The 15,767-nt window shown below is 42.1% G+C and overlaps 1 protein-coding gene across 15 annotated transcripts in view; it reads left to right on the forward strand.

Moving 5' to 3' along the window:
• Positions 1-15,767, forward strand: part of auts2a (activator of transcription and developmental regulator AUTS2 a) — a 359,733-nt gene that overhangs the window by 294,445 nt on the left and 49,521 nt on the right. The window lies entirely within an intron of this gene.

Below are 15,767 nucleotides of genomic sequence, written 5' to 3' on the forward strand. Positions count from 1 at the left end.
TAGCTCCAGACATCATTAGCCGTTCATAAGCTCTGTGTTAATGTCCAAACAGAGGACTGATACATCAAGCAGCGTGACTCATCAGGCCCTCTGTGATTTCTTATTAATCACTTTAAACGTGGCCTGGCTTTCAGTGCGGCATTACGCAGGGCGCCGTTGGTTTCCGGTGGTGGGCGTCTCCGGTGCACGCCGCATTCGCAGTCGCACGGGGGGGGGCAACGAGGCCACCACAGCACTTTGCTTTTAATGAGGATAGCAGTGAGCACATGTGTTCCCCTGTCATTGCTCTAAAGAGCTTGATTGCAGATGCTTCCGATGACAAAAAAAAAAAAAAAAAACGACATCTGTGAACATCTGCTTTGGAAATTGAAGATGGCCTTGGAACAGAACATTGACTTTGTTTTCCGTCTTTGTGGACCAATTAAGACTAACAGATTTACACAGCCAGATCAATCTGAAAACAATAATGGCTTTGCTGTTATTTCTCATTTAATAGCTCTGTGGCTCCTTTGTGCCCATTAGCATTACAGAACAGCAAGTGCCCTGACCTCCAAAATCTTCCCTCCATCTTGCACACCTCCCCAGAGACGCTTTCTTCCCTTTAATCTGGAGAACACACGAGGCCACGCGCGGCTGTGTGGAAGAGTGTGCATCTATCTCCTCTTTTCGCTTCCCACTCTCCGGTATCCTTGCTACAGTTAATTAACAGTTATTAGTGTTCGCGCAGAGCACCGGATAAGATGTCACAAATCATCAAGTCTCTAGGTGCAGTTCCAGCAATTAAGAGCTCTGTCGCACCTTCCCTCTCTACAGTCATTTGATGCGCATCCAGGTTCCCTTTTTAGACCTGAACGCACTAATCAAATAATTTCTACTCAAAGACTTTGTCGTCATTATTTCAAGACCTAACGACGTGAGACTCTCAACTGAGCACCTCTCCCAGGATCAACTAGTGTTTGCCAAACAGAACAGCGCCACACTTTCCTCAGACCGGATGACGGGGAATAAATCAGCCGTACCGCTTTGTTTCTCTTCCTGAAGGCAAAGGATCTATTTATACAAAGTCGGCTTTTCTATACCCAGAGACACTGACTGCACCGTGAGCAGGTGCCCTTGTTGAGGACCTGCAGTAAATACAGGTGCACCTCTATAAATGTTATCAAAAAGTGACATTATTGTAGTAATTCTGTTCAAGAAACAAACTCATGTTATATACAGTCATTACACACCGAATAATACACTTGACGACTATGACTTAAGAGCAAGAAAAGGGCCAAAATTCAGCTTCTCAGAAAAAAATGAATATTTTATAGACATGTATTTTACATTAATAATAAAAAAGGACTTTAATACACAACGTCAGCTCACTGAAATATATATTTGTATCTATGTACATGTATATAGTTGGGGTCTGGCCAGTTTTGTGGGTAATTCGGTACCCACAAAACTGGGTACCGAACAAATTATGTTTTCAAATTAAACATAATTTGAAAAATACCTGAGTTAATACTCAGGTATTTTTCAAATTATGTTTAATTTTTTATTTTTGACTTATTCCATTCTAAATGTTATTTTTCCATTTTAATCACATTTATTAATCCAAAAAAAAAAGTATGTAATGAATGAAAAACAAACAAATAACCAAGTAGGTCCACATCTAGTGTTAGTCAAGTTTCAGAAAGTACAACACAGGGCTGTGGTTCAGCAGATCATTGAAGTCTTTTACAAGGTATTTCAAAGTATCTCAGCACGATAATAATAACAAAAAACTTATGCGCAAAGAATTTAATTTCACATTTAAAAGACAAAAATCTCCCTTTTAAAATGCTTTAGAGTTCAACTCAACAGCAAACACTCAGGCGCTCTTTTACAATGATTATTTGTATTTCTTCCGTCTGCCACAGACTGCACATGACTGTCTGTGTTCTTGTGTTTAGCTCTCGGTTTCTGGCTCCGGCTAGCTTGCTTCTTCTCCATGTTTCTGATGTGAAACATGGAGAAATGATAGCCGTCATTTGCATCCTTTCGCTTCCGGTCAAAGTTACAGAGAAGTTATTCTCCCAATTCATAAAATTTGCTAGCCTCACACCTCACCTAGTTGAGCTAGGTGAGTTTTTCTCATTTTTTGGAGAACGTTTGGGTTCTTGTGCCTCATTCTGGTATTTGTACTTCCTGGTATTTGTATTTGAAAGTTAGCTAGTCACTGACAACTAGCTAGTCCTAGATGTTAATGACTAACTAGCAGCTAGTCAGACGTGCCCCCACCTGTTTTAGCTGACTGTAATTTAAATCAACTCAAGATAAAAATGTCGCAGGACATAATTCTGTGTTATTCGCAGTAATTTCACAACAGACTGTTGTTAGGTTTAGTCCTGTTTTGTTTAGTTGAACAGCGTCCACGTCTCTACATGAAGTTAGCCAGCTGTATCGATTTGCCAGAGCAGCAATGACTCGCCCGTCCGCCCCAGCTTTGCCAAGAACAGAGTAAACCTTTGGATTTGTGTGTCGTCCAGCAACATCTGACATGGTTTGTTCCCGTGCTTTCCATCGCTCATAGTTGTTTGAAATTTATCCCAATGGAGAATCACCAAGTCGGCTCATGAGGCGGATTGATACAGGATACATCTGACTAGCTTCTTATTATCCAGCACCTTCTGTCATTCTTATCTTGCTAACAAGCTTATAGTGACATCTGTTTTTTGCTACCACATCTAGTGAAACTATTGCGGATAATAACTTCACAGAAACGTGCCTTAAAATACCCAAAGTACCCACTTAACCAACAGGCTCTGAGTGGAGGCTTTGGAACCACTAAATCCAGCACAGTCCGCCTCCCGAATGTTTTTTTTGCATTTCAGTCTGTAATTATTGCTGTTGCTTTTGCAGATTTTTTTTTCTACCACACTTTTTCCTTCCACTCAACTGTCCATTAGAGCACTTGGCGTGAACTGAGGAAACATTTCTATAGTAGGCGTAAAAATCCAGCTTCTTTAGCGATGACCTTTTGTGACTTTCCTTCCTTATGGAGTCTATCACACTTTCTGCTGGGCAGCTATCCAGTCACCAATCTTCCACACCATTTTATAGGTCATAATCTAACATTCAGTTGGTAATGCAGATGCACCATGTGCAGAGTCCTTGATGCTGCTGCCCTGGGGTCGATTCTGGGGTCGTCAGATGGATGTCGTTCAATAAAGGCCACTCGACAAAAAAAGAAGAAAAAACACTTTTAGCAAAACATAATGCTTTTAAAATGACAAGAGCAAACACTCGACGCACTTGAGATTCACCCCACTGTGTAATCTTTCACTATTTGAATTGAATTACTGAAAAAAAAATTAAGTTGTCTGTGGGATTCATAAGTTATTGAAATGCAAATGTAGACAGATAGGTGAGAGGAGGAGAAATGTGGAGCACCAGTGTTTACCTGCTGATTGCAATGCAGACGGCAACTCCTCTGCTCTGATCAGCCTGCCATCCCTTTAAATTAGAACTTAATTGCATCTGTCTGTTGAAAGGGGACCTTCAGCGGAGCCTCTTGTTGTTTTCAATATTGAATCCTTGATAGAGCTTTGCTCCAGTTGCTGTTTCTTTTGTGGCTGAACTAAGCTGGAGCCTCTTAATGCTCTTGGCTCAGACGTGAAGTGTTGTGGAGTGAACTGAAGAGGTGCTTGATGGTGGCAAAGAGGACTTCTGCTGAATGAGCAGCAGTTGGTAGATAACTTTGATTCGTTGAGTGGGAATCACCAATCCTCACAACTTATGAATAGACTATAGATGTTAACGTTAAAATTTGTAGAAATTGTCATTGTAAGCTTCTTAAGGTTTCAGTCATTGTAGGTTGTTTTAGAGTAGAATTTTGAAAGTCTGTGTAGTGTTTTTTTAATTGCTCATGTTTATACTGGCAATAACAACCTAATATAAAAATTAGGGGCACACTGACAAATCAGCTCTTGATTTCCGTAATTTTGGGAGATCAGTGATCGGCCGATACATACATGTGAAGCCAATCGTATCCACCGGTCTAAAAATCAACCACTGTCCAGTTTCATTATGCTGTGTGGAGAATCATCCGTTCTCCATGATGCATGAGGTTGAAAAAGAGTCAGTGAGTTGAATTCATGAATTCCATTTATTAATACCAAAATACAGCTGGTCCATTTCACATGCTATCTTTAAGAGCTAGCAAGAGAAAACTTAGTGACTTTCCTTTTATATTTGGCAACATTTCAGACAAAACAAATGGTATTGGCCAAAATCAAAATCAGCAGGTCAGGCTTCTTGAAGATCTGTAATTGGTGATCAGCCAGAAAACTACAGTCGATGCACCCTAATAAAAACGAAGCGACAACATCAAAAACAACTTTTCACAAAAAGTATTTACGCTCACTTGAGGTGGGTTTCTTTTGCTCTTCTGAAAGAGTTAACCATCAAGAATTAAACTATGTCCATTCTACATGACTACTTCCAGCAGGATAATACATCATGTCTCAAAGCTCGAATCATCTGAAACTGCTTTCTTGAACATATGTTCAAGTGTACTCCCACGGGCGATCATAGCCGCCGTCACAGTCCCATCAAGGATGCTCAGGCCAGAAGTCAGCCACAACTGTGTGATGGACCTAAATTTCTAAAGAATATTCCCCATGTCTTGGTAAATCTAGGCTACAGAGAATTAAGGAAGTGCTGGAGGCTAAGTGGATCCAACCCTCTAACTTCAAGCTGTACCTCATAAAGTGCACTTTTATTATCTGACCACCCAGCTGCTACTCAGTTCTGTTCATTAGAAGTGACATACTGAACGTTTTATTGTGCTTTTACAAATACCACAGACTTTTTGTTTCCTATATCAGTGCTGATACAAATCATGCTCAGAGGCTTTGATTAGGATTTTGCAGTATGAACACCCCACCTTGCAGTAGCGTATAGCAGTTTTCTTCTGGCACCACATGTATAATTCATTTTTTTTTTTTACCCTGATTGCAAAGTGTCAAAACAGTGAATCATAGTAATAAAGAAAAAGGTGTAATAAAGCGGGGGCAGGGTGGAAGATGGGGAGGGTGGAAGGGGGGGAATTACACAAGCCATGCAACATGTTAATTTGTGCAGCTGAGAAACAGCCGCGGGGAATATAAAAACATGTCATCTCCAAAACAATCAAAACAAAGCCAAAAAAAACACATGTAGCTGAGAAAAGACCGATTTACATAACTGAATTTAAAAGACATGGAGATATTTGAGGAAAGCTGTGAAAATCTTGAGAGTCTTATGAGACAGCAGCAGAAAAATGAACACATGATCTGTGAGCAGTCTGCTGTTTGGAAAGGAACATGACTTGGTGTGATGTATGTAGTGTTGTGCTGCATGTCATCTGTGCAGTATAAAAGTATCATCTATTAAGATTCGGCATGAATGTGTTAAGCTGATGACATTTAGGTTCGTTTCGATTGGGAAAACGGTGCAACTTAAACCAGGATTTCATCAAAGGAGCAGGAACCTTTCTGTATGTCTGTGGAGGAGTGACGGCGCATGTGAGGAGATTCAGATTACAAGACTGATGTTCTTTTTGGGGGCTTCTAATGATGTTATATTAACATCATTTTGTGATCTGTTATTTTTAAATTTATGAGTTACCTTCGACGGTGTTAATCAGAACATTCTGGTATCCTGCCGTTAAAAGCACACCCCTGTCCTGGCATAAATTACACCTTAGACGTACAGATTTAGCCATTTCCGAATATGTTGCATATCCAAAACAACTAGAGTTCACACAACAGTGGCATGAAAAGCCAAATATCACTGTAAATGATGTAGTGTGCATGCCAGGCCTATAGGAGGCAGTGAGGCTATGTCAGTTTTCAAATTTTTTTAACGCACATGATCTGTTGCATGTAATCCGTGCATAAATATTTGCATAAACAGATGTTGGTTTAACGCGCCACATAAAGTCTGAAGAAGTGTAGCAGCACAGACAGAAGACATAGGTCCGCGGACTTGAATCATGCATTTCTAAAATGTTTCAGTCTGGAGCCGGTTGCCAAATTGTTGCATTTTGTGCTATCCAAAATGCTATTGCCATGGATACAAGAAGTCAAAACACAACTAATTTGCATTATACGGTGCTAGTATTGTTGTGTAAACAGGACCTCTGGGTTATTCCTCTTCGGCCGTGCTTTTCTATTTTGGTGTCCAACAGGGATGCATATTTAGTCCACTTTTGTTTATTTTTGTTTATTTTTTTGCATCTGAGGGCTATCTTTAGGAAGCACAGCATCCCATTTTATCGTTATACTGATGACACTCCTGTCACCACTCCTGAAGTGTCAGAATGAAAGGAAAACCTGGATGAACTCAAACTTCCTGAACCTAAATGAAGACGAGACCGAAGTGATTAGGTTTAGAAGTTAATCTAGTCCTCAGTGATCACTGCTCTTAAAAGTACAACGTTTTCCAACTAGAAGTTATTGCTAGTCAAACTCTTCCTTCGTACCGGGTCTTAGGAAGGTTTTTAATGCTTTTATCACCTCTTTTCTACACTGTTTTAATGGGTTTTTTTATGCTAATCTATTTCAAACATCCCTGCAGCATTTACAAGCTGTTCGCTATGTTACATATTTTCTTTTAACTGTGATTTAAAAAAAGCACCAACATACACCATCGACCCTGAAATCTTTCCCTGGGCTTTCTGTCCATTTTCACATTAATTTCTAAACTTTATATTCTTACTTTTAAAGTCCTAGAGGGCCTAGCTTCATCTTATTTATATGTTCAATCAGCCAGTTTCTTCCAGAGATTCCACAACCCAAACCAGAATGTAGATGTGATCGACCCAACATCATGGAGTGCACTAAATAGACATTTAAATGTCTAATAACATCTTATTTTCTTCAAATTGCTTCAGTAAAATTATTTTTTCATTTTACTTTTTGTTTGGCAAAATTATAAGGACTTCATGGTTGTATTTCTAGACCTTTGTGGACGTCTCAGTCATTCCTTAACTGAGACAGCCGTTCCTCCACACTGCAACAAACACATGAAGTTTAGGATCAAATGTGGGATCCTCTTGTTCTCCAAACTGTTCACCAGCGGGTTCGACTCCTGTCAGATTTCACCAACATCATCACACATAAGAAGCCGTTAAGAGACGAGTTGACCAGCAGCCATGAATCGGCAGACAGGCACATAGAGACCCGGTCTGTCGATCCAGGAAGTAAGACTGGCACAGGGTCGTAGCTCAGAGCAAAAGGTCGCTGCGCTGACTGGATTGGTCTGCCTGTTTTTCATTCCAGCAGAAGATGAGATTAGGGGAAGCTGGATGTGTCTTCAGGTTGTGTGTTGTATCGGTGTGTGTGTGTGTGTGTGCGTGCATGTGTGTGTGAGGTGTCATCCTAGGAGGCTGTATTAGCAACAATGATAGCTATCACTGCTGGGGAAGGGCGAAAGCAAGAGATGCTCTGCAGAGATCTGGACCAAGGGGTCACACACACACACGCACACACACGCAAGCAAACAAAGACGCATAGATTGTATTTCTACTCATGTTAGAACTTTGAATTGACTTCCATTCATTTTAGTAACTTCATTTATGCCTAACCCAGACATTTCCCCTAACCCTTACTGGTCCAAACCTTAACCAAAATGTAATTCACACCTGAAATCTGACCCCTGACCCTAAGTAAAGCCAGGCTTTGGTCCCTATGAGGCCCATTGGTCTTCAGAAGATTACTAAATATGAAAGAAGTTGTCCTAAATACGACATCTAAACAAGCACACATAAACACACACAGCAAGCAATTACAAAAAAGGAAAGTAGGGACAGAGCATAACAACGTAACTCAGCTTTTCAAATTCATATTCTATACCCGATTGTACCCAGTAGAACTGTTCTGTTCTGTCTGGACTCACATGTGAAGATGGGTGAGGTGGTTGGACTCGTTCTCGGTGTGTCTGCTTCCCTTTCTCCAGCTGACGAAGGCCCCATCAGCGTGTCAGTCAGACTGAGGGAATGGTTTCATTTTCCTCTCATTCGGCAGGCACTGGAGAATCATTGAGCTTCAAAGCGACTTGATTGCATTATCAAGCATTTGGTGTAACACAGGCAGTAATCTGTGCCATGTGACAGAGGAGCCAGGCCAGCAGTGGACTCTGACACAAGACTGGGTTTGACTTGCACATGCATAGAACTTTTTAGTAAATTAACAGCGCCAGAGACGGTTCTGATGAAAAGCTGGTTATTGAACAAGTTTGTGTTTTTCTCTCAGTGACTTCGGTGTTTGATCATTCTCCCTGTAAAATACTTAAAGGAGAGGACGCAGTTCTTTGGAAAAGTGTTCAGGATCTTACACAAAAACATGTATGTATTTGTTAGTATTTTATGTGATGGACCAGAAAAAGTAGTGCATAATTGTAAAGTGGAAAGAAATTGATACATGGTTTCTATTTTTGTACGAGCTGCATTTGTATTCAGCTCCCTTGAGTCAGTGTTTTGCAGAACCATTTTTTACTGCAGTTGTCCGTTGTCCATTTGGGAGCTGGTGTCTATCTGGAGAACATTCTGCGAACATCAGTTTTCAACTGTTGTCACAGATTTTCAGCAGGAGTTGCATCTCGACTTTGACTAGACCATGGCAACAAACGCATTCTGGTGGAGCTCTGGCTGCATGTTTACATCATCGTCCTTGTGGAACGCGAGTCTGTCGAGTCTTTTGAGGTCTTGTCAACAAGGTTACGTTGAATTTTCTCCATCCATCCTCCCATCAACTTGAACCAACTCCTTGATGAAGCAACACATTCTCACACCATGATGCAAGTTGTTGTATCGATAGTTTTGGAATATTTAAAATCAAAACATCTGATTTCTTTCAGATAATATCTGTTCTATTCCCCCGTGAGCAAAATTTTATTATCTATTCAGCAGTTGAAAAAAAAAAATCTTACTGGAACACGGTAAGATTTTTTACGGAGTACACAGCCATACCCCGTAAAAAATCAGGGGTACACAGCCGGGCTGTGTACCGGCTGTGTACCTGTGTACCCCGGCTGTGTAAAGAAATATATCTCAAACCTGAAATATGAATATGGTTGATTATTTACTATTGAAGGAAAAATAGTGTTGCTATTTAGCTTATATGGACAATGCAGTTACAGACTCAGTTAAGCTAATAAAAAATTGTATTTGATGGTAATACAGGAACACAATGTCCTGCTACATTGTGTTTTATTGCAGTTAGTTAATTAAAAAAAACACTTCAATTTGCCTGAGATTTTTGTCCAGTATTACCATAATCATAATCAACTAACTGAAGTTGAATCATGAAATTATTCTGTGATAGTGACTTTTTTATTCTTTTTTTTTTTTTAGTGTCAGTATCAGCTTAGTCTTGAATCCAAACCAAAATTCTAAACTTTGAATTTTTTAATTCTAATTGGTAAAATTAGAGCAATTCTACCAATTTCCCTCATTTCTGAAAGCAATCGGTAGAATTTTATTTGGGCTCACTAGAAGGCTGAATACTGATGCATGCCACACTTTTCAGGGGGGTTTTTTGCACCTAAAACACCAGACTTTGTCTACTAAAGGCGACGGTAAGACGTTTGTCTCATCCTGCAGCGCTTTGTTGGGTTAGTGCTTTCAAAGGTCAAACGCTGACAATCACTGTTTATCACTCCAACAGTCATTATCAAGATTGTCTCCGGATAAGGAGCTATAAAAGAATTGTAATTATTGCCATTTTGGAAGCTGTAATTAAGGGCATCATTAGCATCCATCATCATGTTTAAGTGGGTCCACGGTCCACTAACTGAGTGTTCATCCCGCTCGTTCCTCTGCCCTCCTCCAGCGCTCTCTCACTACGGTGAGAGGAAACATTAGAGGACATTTTGGAATCAGAGCCAATTTCAACAGGAGCGTTTAGTCGGGCTTTTCCCACAGGCTCACAGCTCTCTTCGTTTTACGTCTCAACAAAAGGATCCAACCTACTGTGGTGGTTAAAATGGTTTTGAGAAGAGATCAGTAATGTCACATTAAAGTGCGAGTGGTCTCATTCCACCGAGTGCGAATGTGCAGGCGGAGGAGCGCGGATTTGTTGAACGACGTTTTACAAGGACAGTTCGCAGCTTGTCTAAGGGAGCAGATCAAGTGGAGCTTTAATAAACCAAAAGATGACTGATGAAATAATGTTATATTTAACACTTTCCGCCTGATGGATATCCGCCGCCACACGCAATTATCCAAAGACACACGGAAGTGCTCCGTGCGAGCGTACTCAGCCGTGGAGCCGTGAACATCTCAAGCACAACTTTGCTCCGGATGAATTAGTAATGCTGAAAGATTCCATTTCGTCTGTCTAAATGCTGTGTGCGGCGCTCAACCTGGTTAATATAAGGAGCCACTCAATTTTTCATGCCCACGCCAAGTGTAGCCTTCAATTTAACATGCGCTTTTAATCCTGCGAGTGCTAAATTGCTTTTTAATGTCGAGGAACATGGTGTTTTCAGAGTAACTTGTGAAAAATGCATCGGCAATCTGCAGAGAAAATCACATCCTCTGTTTTTTTGTTGCTTTTTTTTCTTAGGGTGAAGGAACAAAGCAACACCTCAGCAATAGGGAGCGAAACCAATATGTTGTTTTGACACATCTGTCACCTCGGGGGGTCTCTGGAGGACTCCTCCAGCACTCAGCGACTTTGTGTGTGATGGCGTGATTAATTGTGTCTGTTTTCGCATGCATCTGTTGTGGATATTTGGAACGACTCCATGCACGAGCGTCAGCAGTTATCGGGCTCCGCGTCAGGACGTGGCGGTCGGTCAGTGTGTTGCGCGTGCCGCATACGGGTCCCGCCGTGCGTGAATTCACACGCGGCGTCAGGTGTTGCCGTGCCTGAAGCGCTGCTGGATGACAGGTGTTAGCCGGCCTCCCCTCTCCTCCCCCCCAGGCCTTGGATTCCCTCGCACACCAGAGGCTGCACAGGAGTCAGAGCCTGGACTCGGTCGAGCATGGCTAAAAGACCTTCCTTTAATATCCCCGGTCAGCGAGTCAGTGAACTCACGCTGAATGACTTCCTCAGGGCCAGCCAACCGTCCGCCCTCTGTTATCACATAACAATGTGGCCGTCGAAGCGGACTAATCGGTCCGCTGCTGAAGGAAAACATGGCCAGCCCTTTCTTAGCCAACAGTCCATTCACACTCTTATTGTCTTGGCTTACAGACAGGCTTTAAACAGAAGAGCCAATAAAAACACATCATAAAAATACAGAGAAACGGCCTGGTTTCATCTGCTGCAGGTTGCAGGTGTTGTGCATGTTAGATCGCATCCCACATATGCAAAACTAATGCAAACTAGTGTAGCTCCACTTGCAGCAGTTTGTTGCTTAATGCAAAGTTCTAATTCCTTAGTAAAATAATATTTGGTTAAAACCTGTGACCATTTTGAACTGGGTTCATTCACTCACGGACTGGCAGGAGTTTCTCACGGTAGGAGTGAAAGTATCAGTTTCGGGTGATTATTTTTTTGTGGCTAATTCTTTTTTTTTTGCACCTCTTTCATTCAGTTTTGTGAAATCACAAAACTGAATGAAAGAGGTGAAACCAAACAAATGAATTGGTTTTGATTTAAAACAGAAAAGCAACAAATAATTATTTTTTTCTGACAAAATTATTCAAGATATTCTTGAAAATGAGACCCTGCTTCGTTGACGCTGATTGGCCAAAAGACCGGTGATAAGGAAGACTGTAGATGTTAGCTTATGTGGGAGTGTAAGTATGATTTCTCCCTGTACATGCCAATGTGTATTAACGTATATTTGGTGTTTGAACTACTAAAATATGCAGTATTAAAGGGGGTCTCCAGTATTCGTAGTGGACCACTACGAATACCGGGGGTCCAAAGTAAACATTTTTATTTTTCTCCCTCTCATAGAGTAACAGAAGTAGCCCATATCCGGTTGATATCAGCTAGTTAATTATTCAGGTTTTCTGTTAGTAGCCAGCCTGGTCTCAGCTGCTGTACAAACAACCTGCTTGTTGTTCCCCAGCTTTAAAACACCGTAAGCTTTCAAAAGATGCAAATCGTCGTTGTAGCTTCCACACCATGTCTGTGTTTTTAGTAACCAGAAATTTGTCCAAATAGCTCATATTTTATGAGTCCAATCATATACCTCAACTGTGTTTTGAAGAGAGAGTCTTCAGTCAGTGTAGAAAAATCCAGTTCAGGTTTGAGTATTTTAGATCGTAATCTAAAGATGGTCAGTCGCAGTTCATACTTCACAAAAGAGCACCAATATGAGGGTACAGAGCAAATGCCAACTTTAGCCTCTTTATTATTACGGTATTTTCAACATTTTGATATTTTGATTTCTTGTTCATCACTCTTTGTTTCTTTTTTCACCAAATAACCACAATGTTACCATGCAAACAGTTTGTATATGTAACCGTGTTATTGTTCCAGATGTCCGTATTTGCTGAATTTATCTTCATAACAGCACAACAACCCAAGAGCTACTTCCTTTTATATTTCAAAATAAGAGTTTTATACATAGATTAAAGCACTCACTTTAACTCATGAGAATAGCTTGCATTTTCTTAATTAGGAGGTCACGTGATAACATCAACTGGATAGTGCTTTGCAAGTTTTCACCAATACCAGAAAAGCTATCAAAATTTTTAAATTGTAAGGATTTGAAACCTTTGTACCAGTAACAATCTTAGGCTTAGTTAAAGTAAGCTGTGAATTCCTTGTCCAAAGCGTAGCGTTCTGGTGTTTTGTCTCTGGACCTTTACCTTTGTGTCCAGGCATGTGTGGCTTGGTCCAAGCTGTTTGCAGTTTCTTGGCTTGCTCTGCGGATATGTGGCACCGCCTGTCCCTGATGCCAGAGCAAAGAGCAAATCCTCTTATGTGTGTGTGTGTCAGAGAGAGAGAGTGAGGCAAACATCGAGCTGTCCCAGATCATCTTGTTGAAGCTGGTGTTGGTCAACATAGTGCACAGTAAGCCCAGCTAAGACAGACACTGATGATTGGGCTTACCGCTGGTCATGTCCCTAGTGACCCATAGCACCGGTGGTCCCTAGTTGCCCTTAGCTACGCTAGGCAGCAAGCAAAAACAACAGAGCTGAAAGACAACATCAGATCCTAGACCATAACAGCTCGTGTTGTCCTCACTTTGTCCTCTGTGTATCACTTATGCATCAAAAGCAAACTCTGGGGGTTTTCATGTTTGACACAATCACATAACATGTAAAAAAAGACACCAATTTGGAAAGAATCACACATATTTTAAGGGAGAGAGCATGCTCTGTATGCACCCTGGTATCTTGTGTCCACTCAAATAACCCCACGGTGAATGTGCTGCTGTCAGGCAGCCAGTGGGGCAGCCTGACAATGTGCACATTTAGGACGTAGAGCTTGATGGCGGCTCAGAGTTTGTGGAGGAAAACTTGGAATGTGTCCTGTGGCTAGACGCGGGCCGCTCTCAAAGGCATCTCTATTACAAGCAGACAAGCAGGGCCTTATAGAAGGGATCGAAAGTGCTACAGATACACATCTGGAGTGATGTCCCACACTGAGCAACGTGCACCCTTGTGGAAATCTACTGGCCTATGCCGAGCTCCACTTCATTGCTTAATAGCATAATTCCTGTTTCTGGGTGTAGTAGCGAGTGCAGAAGCAGAGCCACAGGCATGGTTTCTGCTGTTTGTGACATAATAATTTCAAGTTTGCAAACTTGAAATTATTATATTTTATATGACAAAGCCGTTTATCAAACTGAGGCAGAGTTGCTTTGATCAGCTAACACATATTTTATTCTAAAATATCTGTCTCTAGAATCAAACACAGAGTTTTTGTTCATAATTTGTCTTAACAGGTTTAGTGCCTAGGCGACCAGTGATTAACTGGTAAAAGATATGACGTTCGAATTCCCAAAGTAGCGGTCGCTGGTCATTGCCCATTTAGCTGAAAATCTTCTAACTATGGCTACCAGCCAATTTTCCCTGCATATCTTTCTAGAAGAGAACTCGCGCTAAACATGACAGCTCCGCTCTGGTCCGTCTTCGGCTGGTGGCCCTTTATCGATACTGACAGATAAAGAGCCCTGTGATCTTGTGAAACACCAGGCACACGAGCCTTGATTACCATCCCTGCTGATAACGCTGCATGCTAATCATTGTAAACATCATGCGTCTTTGACACACTAAAGCTTATCTGTAATTGGTGTAATTGTTACTAGCATTTAACAAGATCGTCTTGCAGATATCGTGAGTGCCAAAAGGGCCTGCTGATGGGAGAGGCTCCCTCAGATCTGCCTTGCTGATGGGGGCATTAGATTGATACTAACCCCTCTCTTGCTGTGCTGTTAATGAAAGGCAGCCTCGAGCCAGAGCATAAATCCGATAAAAGGGGCTGGAGATGAAGGGGTCATGAAATATTTAAATATACAGGGCTTCAAAGTGGAAAGGGCCTCCCTGTTCTTGTCAACACACAGACCCCCTGCAGCCCGACTACGGCCCGGGTCTTTGGCCTGAAACTAGCTTCGCATGTAAGTCGAAAAACCATCAGCTCACTTTTCCACTGCTGAGGCACCACCCAGGGAAAGGAAGAGATCAACTGATCAAACTGCTCTGCATGCAGTTTTTGCCTTGTTCAACCAGTCTTCCCTTGCGGAGAGGAGGCTTCCAGGTCATGGAGAACATCTAGGTGTTATCCTTGTGGTATGTTTAAGCCAATGGCTTCACAGCAGACAATATGAAACTCTGATAAGTGTAGGAAAAACATCCCTTTTGTCTAGTTGAATAAGCGCAGAGAAGAGTTTTAAAGAACTGAGTGGTAATTCTTTGACGAGATCCTAAAGACACGGCACAGATCACCTGATGTGTCTTGAGTCCCAAGACTAAAGGTTCCTGGCTACATTTTCATTCTGATGTCCCAGATAGCTTTCCCTCTGTGACACATAAAAAGGATCTCAACTTCAAGTTTCTCTGCTTCCCATCATCGAGTCCCCTCAGAAGGGAGGATACTGTGGAGGGAACAACAGTCTTATTTAGCTCAGGCCCTGCAAAAACGCAGCCAGGTCTCCCTCAGCAGTTGGTGCTGGAGGTGGGCGGCGGACACACTGAGACGAGATCGACAGGACATCGGTGACAGAACAGAAAAGGGGGGTTGTGGGAGGATGGGCAGGGACCTCCCCGCTGTCTGTCACCCTGCTGCCTTTTGAAGTCCGGGGCCCATCTTGTATCCCCCAGAGAGCCTATCATCGGCCCCCACTCTGGCGCTGTTGAGCACAGAGAGAGCCTTGAAGAGGCTTGTTTGAGAGGAGCATAGGGATTGCGCTGGGGGTGGCTGAGACTGCCTCCATTGGTGCCTGACAGAATGGTCTTGACAGAGCGTTTCAGAGAGCCTAATCCCTCTGACCGTAGTCTCCCAGCCGGGCAAACCGCTTGGGGGGAGGAGAGAGGCAGCACAGACTTGGAAGATTTTACCCCAGTACCTTAGCAGTGATTTCCTTAGTGTTTTCTTGTAGTCATTTCCTTTTAAAAAGACCCAGCAGGCTGTTTCTTTCCCCTCTGTTTCCTCCCTGCTTGGCTCCTTCTCTCTCTCTCTCTCCATCTATTCTGTGTCTCCTCCTGTTGTGTTTTCTTCTGTGCTCCCTTCCTCTTTAGTTCCTCCTCCTTTATCTTTCTGCCCTCCCTAGTCTGCATGCTCCCATTGGATTGCTGTGAAGAAAAGAAACAAAAAAGGAAAATATTATCCCTGCCAGCACAGTTGCTCTTGGTT

The sequence above is a fragment of the Poecilia reticulata genome, chromosome 14 (assembly GCF_904066995.2).
Source record: "Poecilia reticulata chromosome 14, P_reticulata-male-v2, whole genome shotgun sequence".
Taxonomy (NCBI): domain Eukaryota; kingdom Metazoa; phylum Chordata; class Actinopteri; order Cyprinodontiformes; family Poeciliidae; genus Poecilia; species Poecilia reticulata.